The sequence below is a fragment of the Tinamus guttatus genome, unplaced genomic scaffold, assembly GCF_059628265.1.
Source record: "Tinamus guttatus ecotype Peru unplaced genomic scaffold, ASM5962826v1 Tinamus_guttatus_pri_ptg000314l, whole genome shotgun sequence".
Lineage (NCBI taxonomy): Eukaryota > Metazoa > Chordata > Aves > Tinamiformes > Tinamidae > Tinamus > Tinamus guttatus.
The window spans coordinates 6,515,498-6,532,962 of record NW_028288848.1 but is presented as its reverse complement, the minus strand read 5'-3'; the positions used below and the strand labels follow the sequence as shown (position 1 = coordinate 6,532,962).

General features: G+C 48.0%; 1 protein-coding gene across 1 annotated transcript in view; it reads left to right on the top strand.

Annotated features, from left to right (window-relative positions):
- The window catches only part of FBXW4 (F-box and WD repeat domain containing 4), a 57,511-nt gene that overhangs the window by 24,961 nt on the left and 15,085 nt on the right, over positions 1-17,465 (top strand).

The following is a 17,465-nucleotide window of genomic DNA, read 5'->3' as shown; positions in this document are numbered from 1 at the left end:
CCAATTGCTAGAGAAACTTTGAAATGCATCCCTTGCGCTCCGTCTCCTTCTCCCTCTTTCTCTTTACTCTCTCTTTCTCTCCCTCTTTTTCACCCCCTCCTCCTTCCCCGCCACCCCCACCTTCCTCGCTCTCCCCCTTTGTAGAAAACCACGCGCGCTGCTTTGGAGTTTAGGCAAGTAATTAGTAAAATCTTTTCTGCAGCACAATAAAACCACAGCGCTTGGCCTGCATATTCCCACAATTTACATACTCGCGGGCATTCGAGAAAACAGGTGGCATTCCCAGTGCGTCGTCGCTGCTGAAAATCATTGGGAAGGCAGCAAGGGGAGGGTGCTGGGCTCCTGCGAGCTATAGGAATGTGCATGAATATATTAAAATGTTTTCACACAATGCTTGCATTTTTCCAACGGGAACAGGCATCTTCTGGATGAAAGGCGACTGGCCCAGATGCAGGCCTTCTCTGGACGGTCTTTCTCACTCGGGGTTTGTTCACATGGACCAGAGAGAGAAGGGACCTGGAGGAGGAAAGGGCACGGGTGGCATCTCCAAAAGTAAATCTTTGTGTGCCTCCTACCCGCTCCCTGTCTGTGGTCCCAGAAAGTCCAGTTACAAGGCTGTGGAGGGGACATGAGGGGGAAATCATCAGAACTTGCTGCAGACGCCTTTGGAGGGATTGGAGATATACAGAGGAAATAGCTTGTAAGGGAACACATAGCTCTCTGAGCGAGGGGCTTCAGTGGCTGCTGCAGGAAATGGCTGAGGGAGCTGGCTGTCTTGGGCAGTATTAGCACAGTGCCTGTTAGTAATAGGAAATGTTCTTGGAGTGCTCTTGCAGTTCCATCTTATTGTCCAAGAAGTGACTGATCAGCCCTGAGCCCATGCAGTGTGCTCAGCTGCTCCTCTCCTTTGCCCAGGAGAACAGGTTGTTGCAAATGCTGGGAATGGAGGAGCTCCTCTTCCATCTCAGACTGGGTCTGTTTGACTGCGTTGCCTCTAAGAAGCTCTTTGGCCTGTTCTAGCTTGTAGGTTGTTGACAAGAGATGTGTGGTGAAACCTGTATGTAGAGACTGTAGATCAGGGGCTTCCTTTCCAGCTGCCATGAAGGAGAGATACCTCTGAAGGAGAGAATTGCTGCAGAAGGTGGCAGAGGCTGCACAAAAGCCACATGTGAGCAGCTTGTCCTAGGAGCAGTGTGTGTGTGCATGTGGGGAGACCCTGAGTTCAGCTCCAGAGATGCTATTTTACTCCAGAGTACAGCATCCCATTGCTTCCCAGTTACTGCTGGCTCTAAGTTTTGTTGCAGCTGTAGCCTAACCCTTGAGGCCAGTGAGCAAGGGAGGGGGATCAAGAGGCAGGATGCAAAGAGCCTGTGTTGGAGAAATTGGAGGCAGGATGACAGCTAGGGTTTTTATGTTTTGTTTTGTTTCTTTGTTTTGGTTGAAAATGCCCTTAAGTTGTGTAAGGGGATGTGGTGTGGTACCAGCATGGCGATCTGGATGTCTCAATGTGCTATGGCTATAGCCTTTGCAAAAAGCTCTTTTGCAGGCATGCACTCCAGATTGGTCCTCCCAGGAGGATTCACATGCCTGTCCCCAGCCAGAACCAGGACAGCCCAAAGTTACAGCTACTACAAAGAGCTACCACAGAGCTGGTCCACCCTGTCCAGCTTAAGCCCCTGCTCTCTCAAAGGAGCATACCAAAACACAGGGCATAACCCATCAGAGTGGCATGGAAAGTGCTGTTCTGGGGCTCTCTCCTGGCTGAGCTGGCTTGCTTCTCCTTTACACCAGGGTATCTCTCTAGTGCCTGAGAGAGGATGCAATTCCTTGACCCTGCAAGGAGCATAAACCCAACCAAATCTTAACCTTTTGCAAAAGAGTATTCTTGCATGGCAGCTGTTCCTAAAACAGATCTGCAGTAGCAGTAAAGCTTCCCCCTAGGCACTGCTTGTAACAGTGTTTGTCAAGGTGCAAAGGTCTTTAGCTTTTTGTTGGAAACCTAACCAACAACCCTACTGGCAAGGGGGCTTAGGTTTTGTTTTTAATTATTGTCTTCCCAGTTCCCTGCCCCTCCTCTTCATCTTTCTGCATCTCTTAAAGAGGCAGTGGAGGGAAAAAAAAGCTTCGTTTTTTGTTTGGGAAGGGGGTTAGGAAGGGCTATGTGGCCCCTGCAACCTCTCATAGGGGTGTCTTGTCAGGGCGCGGCATGAAGGGCACAAACAGATCATAACCTTTAAATGAAAATGCGATGGAGGGGAGAGATGAAAGCAGTGAAACAAATTAGATACATCTAGAGGGGGTGCTCAACTGGAGAAAATTAGCATTTCTTCCTAATTGGAGTGCAGGGCATTCCATTACAGGGTTTTATTACAAGGAGGGAAGCACTGGGCCTCTTCAGGGGATTCCCTCCTGCCCCCAGTACTTCTAAAAGTAAAAATTTGTTTAGCAGAGAACTGGAAAGGGACCGAAATTATCGGAGTGGAGGTTTCGGTCTGCTGCAGGGAGAAGAATGATAGCAGAACAGGAGGTGATGACTCTGTATGTAAAGTTGGGTGTTCATCCTGCCTTTTTTTTTTTTTCTGAAGAAAACTGAAAAATCTAGAGGAAACTGGAGCTGTTGACAACTTTTCGGGACTAGTCCTTGCTGAACCAATTTTACAGTCCGTATTCAGTATGCATGGTTTGTGTAAGGTGTAGTGTTAAATATTTTATAACAAAGATCAGTGGAATCAGTTCAAGCCTGCCTTAAGCTGCGTGTCAAGTATGTGATGTGCAGAGCACTTGTTCAAGACATGTCTGTCTGATCCTGCCTCTGATTAGAGCTGTTGTATCCAACAGGAACTTTGTGATGTCCCTGGGAGGGCAATAGCAAAGTCCCAGCAAGAAAAGGTCTTTTGGTTCCACTAGCTCCTTTGTGCTACAGGTAGCTTGTGGCAACTTAGGAAACAGGTGTAAGAAGGTTCTGTACATATGTATGTTTTTATGTGTGGATGGGCAGCAGAAATAACTCATCTGGGTTAGGAGTAAGAGTTAACAGTTTCTGTTCCAAATAGGAATTAAACTATTTTCGGTCAACACTGAAGGAGGGAAAGAAGGAGAAAAAAGGCAGATGTGCTTCAGGTACGGCTTGCGATGTATCCTGTTCCAGATCAGGAAAGCGTCTATGTGAGTAGAGGAATATGGGCCTTAAGAAGCTGCTGAGGGAAGGGAAAGGTCCTTCTGCACAGAAGGTGTTTTCCTGTGGACTGGGAGAAGTGTTTGTAGCAGCCATGATGCTCACCCTGGACAGAGTCTGTGATCTGCATTCACAGGATGAGGTATGAATTTATAGAATTGGTAAATGTAAATCTCTAACTTAACCTTGCCACTGAGTTTTTGGTATTTTCTTAGGTTCCTATTGAGCAATGAATTAATATTTGCCTAGGTGCAAAAGTTTGTAAACCTGTAGACTTTGAGAGATGAGGTCTTGCTTAAATCCATGTAAAACCCTAGCACAGGGTATACTCTGTACTTGTGGAGCAGCCTGTCATTGTAAATAAAAGCTTGTAAGGTTAGACCATTGGTGTTCTAGGGCTTGAAGTCCTGTGGATGTGCACTGTCTGCCCATAGCTCTGAGTACAGAAGTATTTGCTAATTCAGATGTACTGCTTATGACCTCTCAGCTGAAGAACCTGCAGGAGTTGAACCTGAAGCAGACAAGCTGGAAGCAGTTGCATTTGCAAACCAGTTTTCCTCATGTCCACTTTGTGTGCACTCCAGCCACTGGTTTAGCATCCCCTTTGGTGGAGGTATTTAAGCCTACACACGCAAATATGCTCAGGACCAAAACCAAAATGTGCTGGAGTCCAAGCATGAGGGACCTCTGTTCTCTCTGTGCGTGGCATGGAGCAGGGTGTTGTCCCCAGGAATATCTTCAAGCCTGAATCACGAACAGAAGACAAGCAGGCTTCAAGGGAGACTGTTTCCTCTGAAGAATGGGAAAGTCTCCTTTTCAGCATCTGTGAGTCTGCCTGGTGTTCTTTAAAATGTAGCATCCCAGAGAGCCTCCCATCCAAGCCTCAGCATTCCCAGGGTAAGTGGGGTCATGACTATCTGTTGGGAGTCAGGCACTGGAAGTGGATGCAGGTGTATGGCTTGGACCCTTTCTTGGTCCTGTTGCCTCTGGTCTCCTTGCAGAGCTGTGTGAGACTGTTCCAGACTGAAAGGCAGGTTGGGAAGTCCATCTTCTCCAGGCTTCGTTATTGCTGTGTCCTGCACCGTTCCTTATCTAGGATCTTCAAGGCCTCTTCTGCCTTTCCACCCTTACCTGCAGGGAGTGCAACAGTTGCAGGCCCCTGGATACGAAGAGGAGGTGTGGGTTTATGAGGCTGCGTTCACCATCTCTGCACGTGCATGCGTGTGGGATTAAACTGGTACTCATGCTTTGCAAGCATCCTGGCACTTCAGAGAGAGGGCTAATTTTGGGGCAGGTATTAAATCCAGCCTTTAATGTGCATTGCCCTGTCTAATTAGTAAATATTTGCCCTGTCTCCTTTGAGACTGAGGTACATGGTCCTCTCAATCTAGCCGTCCATCAAAGAGGACTTGAAATGAGGCCCTGCTATGGTTGGTAGACACAGGCAGCTAATGAAGAGAGAGAGCCCATTTCCTTTGAGGAGAGAGATCTGTACCGAGGTGATTGATAGTCCCAGAGATTTATGAATGTGGGGGCTGCATAGGGACTTGCAAACTGGAACCCAACAGCTTGTTTCCTTCAGGGAGAAAAAAGTCTAGTGGTCATCTGTGCTTCTCCCCCTTCCTTCCCCCTGCCTCCTACCCCCAAGAAAGAAAGAAAAAAGGAACAGAGATTCAGAAATTAGCTGGTCAGAGGAAGCAATTATAGACCGAGCTGAGCAGAAACTACTACTTTTGCTGTGCTTGGTCTTTCTTTCCTGGTGCAGCTGTCTTGTTTTGCACCTGCGCTTTGCATGGGGACCTGTTTGCACATCCAGGAAGACTGAACAAGGGCTAAGGATGCAGTGATGTAATGGGTTTGCCCTTGCTGTGAGACCCCGATGGTGCTCAGAACTGTGTTGTCTTTCTAGCCCCAGCGCTGAGGCCAGTGATATGGGTCCTGAAGGGACTGACAGCGCTTGCAGCCCCAAAACTTGGCAAGCAACCGATTTGGTGAAACTTGTCCTTGGACCAAAGGAGCGATGAATCAGCAAGGTCGTGTGTGCCTGAAGACAAGGGACAGCAGAGGAATGTGCTTCTGTACCTAACAAATGGCTCTGTAGTTACTTTGTATTTTTGTCATATTTGGTCCCAAATTGAGTATTTTGCAGATCTGATGTGCTGACATTTAATTGCCTCCATTAGGCCATTTGGGTAAAAGCGGCCAGGAAAGAAGTATGGCGAATGTGACAGTGGTGGACAAGCTTGAGTGTGGAGGTGCTATTAACCAAATTCTGCAATATCAGAAGTGAGATTGAGATGTCTGTCAGAAGGGCCTTCTTCCACTTACTTGCCAGTCTGATCCTTTATGTCTTCCATTTTCTGTACTTTTTTTTATAATATATTGGCATGAATCAAAATAATTGTTTCTTCCTGCCTCATCCTTTTCCTATGTCTTCTGCCTGTTTTCCCTAATCCTTTTCCTATCTTCATTTGGCTAATCTCAGTCACCACTTGAATTCCCCAGCTCTTGGGTTGCCTTGCTGCGCAGCCTGTGACTACAGATTTTGATACCGAAGATTATTGATACTTGTGTTGCAAATCTGTGTTTTATCATACAAGGATGGTTCAGGAGCTGTGTGGGAAGTGGTCTTCAATAAACATCATTGTGTCTTGTCCGATCAGCTGTTTAAGGAGATCTTGGCTGTCTTTCCCTGCATATGGGCATGGACCTGTCCTTTCTGGCCTGACAGGCAGGTTTTGTTTCTCACTCTGGTGCCTACTTGCAGCCAAACATGCCCTGCTTCTGCAGATGGAGGGCAGAGGCTTCATTCAGGATCTCGGTTGCTTAGGGACAAATGGCTGATGTGTTTCTAAAGCTCTTAGCTTGAAAACCCCAAAGCAGACCGCTTGGCAGAGAGCAGGGAGCTTGGGAGCAGGAAGCTGCCTTGAGCTTTAAGGGTAAGTGAGCCGAGGCCGTCGCAAGCGTGTCCGTGTCGGGGCTGCGATGATCAGAGCAGGAAGCTCCACAGTCATTTCATGGCTGGCTTGAGCGCAGATGAGGCCTCGCTCGCCTCCTCCACGAGAGCACCTGTGTCTCCGCGCCTCGCTGTGCCGCGGCTCCGCGTGTGGGGCCGGCACACACCGCCCCTTCCACCTCTCCTGCTCTTTGGCTTCCTAAGCCCTTCTGAGCATAACTTTCTCCTCACCCCACTGGATAAGAAAAACTCATTTAGGCTTCATTAGGAAGTTGTTTGAATATAGTAGAGGAGTGGAGGAAAGTTGAGCGCTGTTTTAAGTGATTTGTGTTTCCTCATGGTAAACCCAAACAAGTTAAGTGCCTGTTTTTCCTCCACTGGTTGTGAACTGAAGTTGTGCGTATTGGTTGAAGTTTTAAATTTGGTGTGAATGTATGCGTGAGGAAAAGAATAAGAAAAAGATAAGTCTTGTGGTACCAGAAAAACTGATTCCTACCCACCCTTACTTTTAAGCTGAAACATTCTTGGGTTTTAGCTGTTCTGGCAAACCTGAACGGATTTTCCCCTCCCCCTGACCTCACCGGCATGCAGGGGTTTGCTGTCTTATTGAAAAGTCATTTTCTGTCATATGTTCTAATGGAAAAGTTTAGATAAGATCTCATTATAGATGCGTGGTTTTTTTCATAAAACAATACTTATTACTGGAAACTCTGCCAATCACCATGTCTGAAAATATATTGCAATAATCAGCACTGGCGATCATGAAGCTTTAAGAAAAACAGTTTTAAAAAAATAAGAGAGGTTGTCTTTTATATTATGGTTCTTTATGCATTTGCTACATAGGCATGTGTTCAGACTTTTCTCCAAAATGATAAGAAGTCAAAACCTTACCTGATTTTACATCTCCCCTTGCTCCTACCTCAGGAGTTTTGAGAAGAAAAAAAAAAAAATCTCTTACTGTAGAGTTTGTGCTGTGGAATACAAATAGGCAACATGACTTCCTTTTTTGCACTAGTTTGAGGATAGTTTGCCATACTACTTTTCTTACCCTTGAAATTGGTCTGGTCAGTTAGAGCCTGCTTATATTTATTCTTGGTTTCTGGCTCTCAGATACTAGCATTGATTTCATGTCAAACATATGTTGTTCCAAACTATCAAAAGTTGTTTTTAAGGAAGAAGTCTTGTACAGATGAGCCAAGGGCACACAGTGTCCAGCTGGACTTATTCCTTAAAGCAGCTTGAGTGAGAGCACAAAATACTGGGTTGAAATTCGAAAGTGTTGCTCTCTGAGAATCTTCAGTAAAAGATGAAAGATTTACCTGATCTGACGAGAAATCAGAGGGATGGAATCATGTAACTTTCCCATTTTGCAAACAACCCACCATGACATTGGGTCACAGTTATATATCTTATAGGTAGACCAGAAATCCAGGCTAAAGGGGTTTCTGCTGCCAGTCTCTTGGCTGTGTGTGACCTATGAATCTCCTTTCCTTGCTGGCAGGCGTGTTGTGTCTGCATTATCTCCTGCAGCTTGCTTGGCAGTCTGATGTAACTGGTGCCCTGATGAAAGAAGGTCCTTTTTGGCTTGGAGGCTGCTTACCTTGTGTTCTTCATTGCAGAAAGACTTCACACTGGGACAAGCTTCCTTTTCAGTAGGATGCTTCAGTTATAAGGGACACAAGATGATCTTGAAGACTATTTATTGGGTTCGAGCTTCCTAGAAAAATGGAGATATCCAGTACATTGGAGCTGTGGCTGCCAAATCAGCTGAGCAGATTTAACTTGCCCACAGCCCTGAGCTCCCCAGCTAAAACAGAGCTTCTATCCCGAAAGGAGCTGTACTAATTTAAAGAAAACTTAAACTCTAACAATCCCTGAGTACCAGCAGAGATATTTGCTCACTCCAAGATGCCAGGTTCTGGTTAGTGAGACAAATGATGCTTCAGTCTGGCACAGGAGTGATGAACTGGGAGCCAAGTGGTTTGGCCAGCCCACATGGGGCAAGTGCTGTTCAGCAGGCTCTGCAGAACCTGAAGCTTGCTGTGAAAAGGAGGTGGCATAAGTGAGGCTCTGCTATGAAAAGCTATTTTGCTTTGCTAGCAAGAGATGGCTCAGCAAAGAGAGAACGTGGGGCCTTTGCTGTTCTCTGCCTATCTCTGGACAGATATTGGAGGATGTGAATGACTCTTCCCTGACCTTCTCTACAGTAAGAGTTGTCACTCGGTTCATAGCATGGTTCTTGCTCAGTCTTGGTATAAAGCTGTTGCAGGAGGAATCCTGCTCTGGGAGTGGAGGTTACATCAACCTTTCTGGAATCGGTGCTTGCAGCTCTCCTCTTCAGATGCTCCTACTGTGCGCTCCTGCATCTGTTTTCTCCTTTACCCTTTTCCTTGGCATCCTCCAGTGCCCTGTTCCAAGGCCTAGGGCAAAGACACATGTCATGAGCTGCCCTTCTCGGAGCGTGTCCCGCTGCCGAATGTGCCTGTCCCGCTCCAGCCCCTCTCGCTCGCCTCACATGGGAGCCCTCGAGCTGCCTTTGTCCGCCCGTTGAGAGCAGCCCCCGTCCCGCCGTTCCCACATGGCGCACCCTCCCGGGCAGCCCCCTCCCCATTCAGTGCTTTGGGCTGAAAGAACCTTGGCTAATTACGGCAGGCTGAAAATTACCACTTTGCTGCGTTCTCCTGCTGCTGGGCCCATTTGTGTGGGGCCTGTAGTTAGAGGGAACAAAGTCCCCCCCGTGGAGCCAGGCAGGCCCCAAGTGTGAAGCTACAGGTACAAGCAAGAGGGGAATGAAGGGAATAATTACCAGCTTCTCCAGGTGAAAGCCCTGTTAAAACTTCAATAAGCCAATTAGGGGCCAGGGTGTGTTGGGGGGGAGAATCTCCCCCACCTATAAGTGATTCCCACCAGGCAATTAACAGAAATCATTTTGCAGAGGGGAGGGGAAGGTAAGAAATGGCTCTTAGAAATTGTCTTGGGGTAGGGGGGCCTGAAAGAACACAACTGCTGCAGTGGTCCTCATGTACTCCAAGCTCCTGGCTCACTGTGTGGCCTGCAAGTGTTGGTGGGGACAGGGGGAGAGGGAGGAGGGAGGGAAAATGGCAAAGAAAAAGGAATCGCTGGAGCTTTACACCTGGGCAGGCTTTGAGAAAGCAAAGGCTGGAGTTCAGAGCTGCTTGTAAGGCTGTGTGTGGGCCCAGAGCGCTGAGCTTGAGGGCGCTGCTGCACCTGGGGAAGTAGTTGAGCGTGGGGCTCAGAGTGTCTTCCCCATCCAGGCTAGGGGTCATCATAAAGGTTTTGAGCCCAGCTGGGCAGGGATGGATGCTAGGTGTGAAGGCTAGAGGTGAGTGTGCACATGGGTGAGAGCTGGGTGCCTTTGGAGATCTGCCTGACCTACTTGAAGGCCTGTAGGTGCCCTGCCGTATCCCACAAGCAGCTGGTGTCTGCTGTCTAATACCTTTGTATACACCTCATGCAAGGGACCATGTTCTTGTGCTGCCTAGCCAGCCATTATACCCGATTTGCCTGTTCAGGTGGGAAGAAAGAGCTTGTACATTTGCTCAGGATGAAGATTTTTATGAAGTTGTCCTGCTCTGCACTTCTGCTGTACTGCTGATGGCATGCGCAGCAGCCTGGGGTAGAAGCTCTTGTTCCATGGGCACCCTACCAGGAGTCTCCACCAATCTATAAAGTTTGAATAGCTGCTCTGTAGTAGAGAGCAAGAGGAGGGTGTGTGATAAGTTACTGTAAAGGACTCAGATTGTCCTAAGGATGTTGGAGGGGAAAATGCATAGCAGTGAAAACAGTGCAGATATTGTCTGTGGTTATTTTCCCTGCCCTTTCAAAAGAAGAGGAAACAAAAATACTCAAGCTTATCAGAACACAAATCTTAGTAGCAGCTACTAAGTAGATCATCTTAGTAACCTTAGTAGCATCTTTCATCTTTTTTTTTTTTTTTTTTTTTTTTTTTTTTTTTTTTTTTTTTTTACTCCTTTATGTAGTCCTGTGTTTAGATTCACAAGTGGCTTCTCAGCTGTGTTACATTTCTCTACAATTCTTTCAAGGTGTAACCCCAATGAATGCCTGCAAAGGGAGCTCTATCCACAAAGTCTCTCTGTGGGTCTCTGGAGCAGGACCTGAAGCCAGAGGCCAAGTGGGAGGGTTGGAGAGGTGAAGCTGAACTTTCCTCTACCCTGACGCATGCAGTAAATGAGGTGGGAGACCATGACGTGAGCATTTCTGCTGTCAAGTGCATATGTTTTGCCTCAAATATGAGGTTTTTATTTCAACCCAGTGTCTCTACAGTGCTTTTCAGTTCAAAATGTAAATGCCTCCTTCCTGGGGACCTCTTTCCAGTTGACCACCTGACACTGGAAGCGGCATGTGAGTTATGAGCCTCTGTGCCCCTGTCTCCAGCGCTCCTTGCCAGAGCACGGCATTTCCTTTTGGAGCAGCAGTGGATGTAAATGGTGAGGTGTTCATGCAGTCGTCTTTGTGCATTTTGTGCTCTCTTCTGTGCTGAGTCTCTGATGGAGCGTCTGTGAGGGCTGGGCAGAATTTTTCTGTAGCTTTTCTGTGCGCAGTTTACGATGCATATCAGGAATACGATTGAACCCTGAGCTGACTGATGCTTGGGACATGCTGCAGCATATGCATGAGGCTGAAGAGAGCAACAACGAATGTGCCGATGCTCTGCAGTCTGTTTGTTTCCAGCCAGGTCATTTGTTTCCAGCTACAGGTTCTCTTTTGCAATGTTATTCACTGCTGAACAAAGATGAGGCTGTGCCGTGATCGGTCTCTGCTTGCTCAAATCAACTTAGTCCTGTTATCAAATCTAAATACACACTAATTGTACAGGCAAGCAAGCACTTGGGCCCAGATGTCAGCTTTGCTGCAGGACACTGTGGAAGGGAACCCAAATTCTTTCATGTTGACTCTGGATGAATAATACAGGGACCAGAGAACACCTCAGCACCAGCAAGCTCTTGAAATAAGGCATTAACAAAGTGCAAGTCCATATCCTTGAGCCTAGCTAGAAGAGCAGCAAATGTTGCAAATAGAAAATGCACAGATCAGTTTGATGCACCTTATTATCTCTTCCTTGCACTGAAGATGAAACTGAAGGTTCAGAGCTGAGATGTTGCCTGGCAGGATGTGGGAGAAGTGCATGGGACTGGAAGGACAGGAGAGCCCTGAGGACTCAAGAATATAGAAAAAGCTTAGTCTGGAGCCAAAAGCCAGAGGGTTATTGCAGGGCTGTGGTAATCTGCCCTTCTTGGATTATGGACAGTTACCTCACATGCCATCAGGCTCTGCAGCTTTTTCAATCCTATCTTTTAAACATCCCTCTGTTCAGCACACTCACTGTTCTACAAAATAGTGACTTTTGGGCCCAATAACAGTGTCCAGATTCCTGGTGCAACTGCCTTATGCCAGTGATACTCCTTCTGGCTGGCTTCCAGGTCCTCCTGACCAGAGAGCTGTTGGCTTGGTCTGGATTCTGATGGTACCGTGGAAGTAGGACAAAAAGGTTTTCGTTGGAGAGCTGTCGAAATCTGCTGGGACAAGGGACCTTGCTGGCCTTAGGCTCAGAGAGAGAGAGAGAGGCAAACTGAAGCTGATTTTGGTCACTTTGCTTACTCCATTCCTTTTGATGTGTTTGAGGCTGTGCTGTTGGAAGTGAGAAGAATAAAGGAGTGGTTCCCTAGTGGCAAATTCTTCCTAACTTCAGAGAAGACAAAATGAGACCTCCAGTAACTTCCTTCAGTAACAAAGGAGGAAATACTGTCTTTTCTTGGGGCCGTCACATCTGGCTGACTAATCTGGCAGTCTTCAGGGATTCCTCCTGACTTTGTGTGTTCGTCTCTCCTGCCTTCATTCTTTTAAATATATTTCAACCTGTTTCCTGCTCAAAAAGGAACCCTGAAGAACTAGAAAGTTCCAGTGCGACTGAACTGCCTCACTGCTGGCCCTGTGCAATATTTTAGCCTTTGAGATACTGTATGTTCTGCAGTGATCTAATTCTTTATTTTCTTGCAAATAGTTTCACTTTCCTGTTTAAAAAGAATGTTCACTTGATGAAATGTTGTCTAATCATTATTTTAGATCTTGTAGTTCTGTTTTCTGTCTCCCAACGTGTTTTAGTGTTTCCTATATTGCCTTGGCAATAGCTGTTTAAGAGAGGTCTCTATGGTGTTGGACAGTGGGGGGAAAAGATAGGGAGAAGCTTGGGCAGGTCTTAGCTGTAGAGGAGAAAGCATGATCAGCACCAGGGACTGTTCAGTTTCCGATGGATACTCTTCCCAGCTTGATCCCACAGACTTGCTTTGTCTTCCAGTTTTGTGCCCTGGTTCTGGGTGGTCTGCTGCTCGCTCATAGAGCTCCGTTCCCCTTCAGTTTGGCTGCTATCTGTTAGTGGCTTTGGAGAAGAGGACTGAAGCCTTAAAACAGTAGGGGTGACCTTTGAGGTTTTCAAACACAGATGTTGTCCTCTGAACACACGCCAAGCTGTAGGTGGGTTCTCTACCTGAATGGTGACCCTGCAAAAGCAGAGCTGCCTGAGGTTGCTGTTGCTTATAACAACCCATTAGTCCCCAGTTCATGTGGTTGGTCGCAGCCCTGGTTTTCCTGCAGGATCAAGATTAAATGCTTGCAGCTTGGTTTTCATATGCAGAAGCACATTTCTGTGGATCTGCGTGTAGAGCGTGTATTCCAGCTGCCTGTTCAGTTTGCAGTTAGTGAGTTGGCGCTGCATAGCCCAGCCGCCTTATTTTACCTTCGAGATGCTCAAGGTGCTTGATTTGGTGCTCATCTTAGTCCTCCCACAACCGGGGAGCAAAGTGGGGCTAGAGCTGGTCCAAGCAGCAGTTTTTTTAATGACAGTGATGCCCGCTCCTTTGTGGAGAAGGAAGCGCTGAAGTGATACTTTGTCTTTTTTTTTTTTTTCTCTGTGCCTGCACATTTTCTGCCCTTTCCTTCATGAGTGACTTGCTGCTGAGGAAGGAGCACCTGCTTCCACGCGCTCCCTCTGTCTCTGCCCCTTTGAGAGCATCGCGACCGCTGGAGAGGCTTCGTGCTGGAGGTGCCGAAACTCGCGGCGCTCGGCCCTCTCCCCCTGCTCCGCCGCCCTTCACAATGTTGTTACTGTTGCATCTGCTCCCCAGCCTCCCTTCAGCGGGGGCTCCACCAAGTTTGTGTGACCTTAGCACTGTATTCATGCCGGAGGAGTTGCCTTCCGTAATGATGTCAACTGAGGAGGTTAGCAGGACGGTGGCGGCCGCGATAAGACATGACATGTTCTAATGATTCGCCTTCGCGGGCTGCGTGCGTGTGTTGGGGGGGCACGGAGGGGCTTAGAGAGGGGAGGTGGGGGCCCCACAGGTGCCGACAAAGACTTTGACCTTTGCTGCTATAATATCAGTGTTTCACAGGCAGGGCGGTTCGGTAACCCACTTTCAGCCCATCAAAAATTGATTTAATTGCAATTTTTTCCCCCAATTAGGAGCAGTGGAGCTTAACTAATTGGAGTAATAGAGAGTAATAAGGCTCTGATAAAAAGCCTTCCTCTGCCTCCTTTGTATCTTGTGTCATTGCCTGTCAGAGGTCAGAGAGCTTGCATATTCTATTAGGCAGAGTTGCCTTCATTTGTACAAATTAGTTTACCCAACAGTAATTAAAATGCCAGTGCGGGTCGGGGAGAGCTGAATGCAATTGATGGGCACGTTGGTGAAGGGTTTGACAGCTGCAGTGGCCTGCCTTGCCAAAGCGTGTCAGTGCTGAATCAAAGGCTGCACAAACTCACAGAACCGTGCGCTTAACCCGCGGCACCGTCAGCATCAACTGCCTTCTCTGCTCTTCTCCAAGTTTCCTTTGGGACCTGCTGCTGCTGCTTCTTTTCTTAACAGTGCTTAAGACTTCTTTTTGAAACATACCAAAAAGTTTCCCCTCTTCCCACTATTCTTGCTGTCTGTTGCTCTCATGATGCTACTGCAGTTCCCCTGTCCTGTCTCCCTGGGTATCCCCCTTGTCCCCCCCCGCCTTCCACATTCCCAGCTGCAGGGCTCTGTCAAGTAATAACTTCTTTGTTTCCTGGTCCGATGCGTCTCCCTATATAATAGTCTCCAAAATGGAACAACGATGTCCAATTCCAAGGGGCGGGGGAGCATGCGAAGGAGGAAGGAACAGGCTCTTGCACGTGTCAAGCAGATTCTGGACTCAAAATCCCCGAAGAGCAGAGCAGGACTTGGGAAGCAATCTGTTTGCAGGGGAAGGGTGTGAGCCTGGGGCATGCAGAGAGTGTGGAGAGAAGGGGTTAGAAAGGGCCTGTTTCACCCAGGTCTCCTCAATGACTTTGCAGATCCAGAATCACCAGCTCAGCTCCAAAGCTGAGGTGATGGTGAGGAGAAGTGGTTTTGTGCAGCAGCATTTGCAGCTCTAGAGTTGAGGCCATTTCCAAGCCTCAGGACAAACTGTCCCTTGGGAATGACTGATGTGCAGCTTTCCCTTCCCGACAGCCGTATCTGGCAGTGCTCTGTCCGGGATGGTGTACAGAGGGAGGCTACGGCTGGGGTGAAACTGGAGGAGGGGGGGCTGGCATTTTGAGAGGAAGGGTGGGATCATCCTCCCTGGACTGTAGCCAGCACCCTGCTGCTGTTGCCAGAAATGCCATGGGATCTGTAAGGGCCTCAAGTCAGTCGGATGGAGAGAAGTTCTTGTGTGTGTTCCAGCGTCGCTGCCAAAATATGCACGCTTTCTCATATCCCCTGGCTCAGCTCCTGTTGAAGGGGATATTTCTAACGGGATGCTTTTTCTGTGGCATGGAGAAGGCTTTCCCTCCCCATACCCCAGAGTTTGAAAGGGGAAGAAGAATGTCAGGATCTTGGATGGAAAATTCCTCGCTTTGGGCAATAGAAGCAGGCTGAGCGTGAAGTATGTGCGTCCAAGTGCTCTGCAAAGTCCCAGTGTTCCTGGCACAGCAGAGGTAGAAATGCTGCGTTGGCTTCCTTGTTGCTTTTGCCTCGCAGGGAATCCCCATCGTGATGATATAACTGCCTGTGGTAGCCCTGCTGTGGTGCTTACCTTCCATGCAGAGGAGGCTCTTGAAAGGAGCTCGTAGTCACAGTGCCCAGCAGCTTTCACGGGGCAGGAGAAGGCCTAGTGGGGAAAGAAATGTTGCATCCCCCAGCCCATCCACAGCTTGTATTTAATATAGCAGTTTTTATGTACTGCTTGGATCCGTCCAGTCAGTGTCTGTGTATATTGGTAGTATCACACACAATTCAGAGGTAAGTCATGGCTACACTAACTTATGTGGGGCATCTTGTGCTTTTCTCTTCCCAAAGTAGCCCCTCCTCAGTCTCTTGGACTCTTAAAAATATCAGCAGGCAAAATAAGCAGCATTTGCTAAGCTAGTGAATAAGTGAGTTTTAGCACTGCCCTGCTTATATAGCTCTGGGTGATACTTTTGAAGCAGAACTGCACATGCTTAGGTCCAATGTATGTGTTGTCTCACACCTACCAAAGCTTGAAGTGCAAGGTACCCCATCGCAGCAGGCTTGAGAAGTGAAGCTGTCTGGCTGCAGACCAGACAGGAGGTGAGGGGCCCTGTCTCGTTCCCTGGGAATCCAGCCTCCAAGCTCTGTTCGTTCTCAGGCTTTGGCAGCCTCTCGCAGGCACCGCTTCCTTGTGCCTGCCTTGTGGGCCCTGCTATCTAATCCTCGCAGTGAAGGTGCCCTGCTCTTTGGGGAGAAGTCTTATCTCTGCTTGCTAATGGGCCCCGCCTGGTAAAGATAAGGCCGGCAAACCTGATCCTGCTAAAGTATGAGACAAAATTCCTGTTGTCTGAAGGGAGTCAGCTTTACCCAGAAGAGACTTGTTTGTGGCCCCAAGGCCTGTGCGTGATGCCAGAGAAAGATCTCTTCATTTAACGCTCTGGTTTTTTGGAGGGGTGGGGGATGAGGAGGCAAATCTGAAGTCCAGAACTGACAGCATGAGCAGAGATTAGGCCTTGCTGTTCCTCCCACCTTTCTGTCCCTGTTGGTGTGCCTCCATGCTAATTTAGACCTGTGGCAACCATCAAAGCCTTGCTGCATACCTTCTGCACAAAGGGGCCCGGCTCCCGTAAGGGGGCCTTTGCTGCTGGGACAGAGTCAGCTTGTCCCCCAAAAGAAAAATCCTAAGCACCCAATTGCCTGCTTGAGTGACTCCCTGGCTGCTATTATGTTTCTAACCACAGTAATTGGGTTTAGTAGTTATTAATGGATTATGTTTGGGGAGGGAGGGACAGAACTCAACACCTAGCTTTGTAGCTGAGGGATTCCCTGACCAAAGTGTTGCTTTCCAGGCATGAGGTTTGACCTGGAAAGCTGTTGGAGTGAGTCCCGTCTTCCCTGAGATGGGAGATACTGGCAAATAGGTAGCACTCCCTCTTGTCCTGCACTGTGGTGGAGGGAAGGCAGGGATTGAGCGGAAACCTTGTGTCTAAATGCAAAATGTTGCACACTTCCTATTAGCCTTTGTGGCTGTTGCTTCGGAATGGAAATTGCCTTTTAAAACAATTTTCCCTTGAATTCCCAGATTTTGGTCAGAGATTTCCATGGGGAAGGGTACATGTGTACACTCTGAGATCAGATGTGCAGGGAGCCCCAGATGTTGCACGTGCGCTCTCGGCGAACCCAGGAGTTTGCAGCCTGGCTGGAGGCTGTCTCAAACAGCTCCAGCTTTGTGCTGCAGGCCCAGTCCAGCTCTGCATGGCAGCTAAGGGTCACGGTGCCTGTGCAGTCACCTCCAGGAGTGTGTACTTAGGGAGGAGGGAAATGACCAGGAAAAGGAGCTTTTGATAGCTGTGGTGCTTCCTTGGTTCTCATACCTGTTTGGGATAGTGTGGAGATGGCTGCCTGTTCTGCGTAGTATGCTCGACAGTGCTACTTCAGCCTTAGGATCTGGGGAAAGCTTTTGCTGGGAGCTAGGACTAGAAAGAGTCTGGAGTTCTGCTCCTGCTTCCGCAAGGCTCTTCCATGGCTCTGATGGAGTTGAGTGTATGTTCCCACCTTTGCTGCTGGAGTACTCTGTGACACCAGCAGTCGTACTTGTCACAGGAGTTGAGAAGATTACAAGAACCCATTCCCATGCATTTAAGTCTTGGAGACACCTTCTGAACCTCCAAAGAAGAATGTGTTAAGAGGATCAAAGGCATATTTAAATATTGCTATTTTTGTGGACATTTTTATTTTGCTTTCCTCTCTCAGCTGCCATGCTCTATGCCATGCTGCAGAAGATGTTTAGGCAAAGCATAGAGCCAGCCTGTATTTAAAGTAGTGACCATTTCCTGCATTT